A 322-nucleotide genomic window follows, 5' to 3' on the forward strand; every position below is an offset into this window, starting at 1 on the left:
TGAGCCGGGCGGGGTAGCGCACGCCTGTAGTTCCAGCTACTTGGAAGGCTGAGGCGGAAGCATCGTTGGAGCCCAGCAGGTCGAGGCTGAGGTGGCCAGAAGCGGCCACTGCCCTCTAGCCTGGGTGACAGAGTGAGACTCCAACTCAAAATAAAAAGTGAAAAAAATAAAAATAAACAACAAAAAAGAAAAGAAAACACTCTTAAGAAAAATCCCAAGGAAGAGGAGAAGCATTCACTCTTCATCATGTGGAAGTGGATCTCCATAAAAACCTTCATCCTCACTGTCTTCATGCTGAGCAGGCTGAGGAGGGGGAGCCGAA

The sequence above is a fragment of the Carlito syrichta genome, unplaced genomic scaffold (assembly GCF_000164805.1).
Source record: "Carlito syrichta isolate Samal-C Ts95f unplaced genomic scaffold, Tarsius_syrichta-2.0.1 Scaffold306785, whole genome shotgun sequence".
Classification (NCBI taxonomy): domain Eukaryota; kingdom Metazoa; phylum Chordata; class Mammalia; order Primates; family Tarsiidae; genus Carlito; species Carlito syrichta.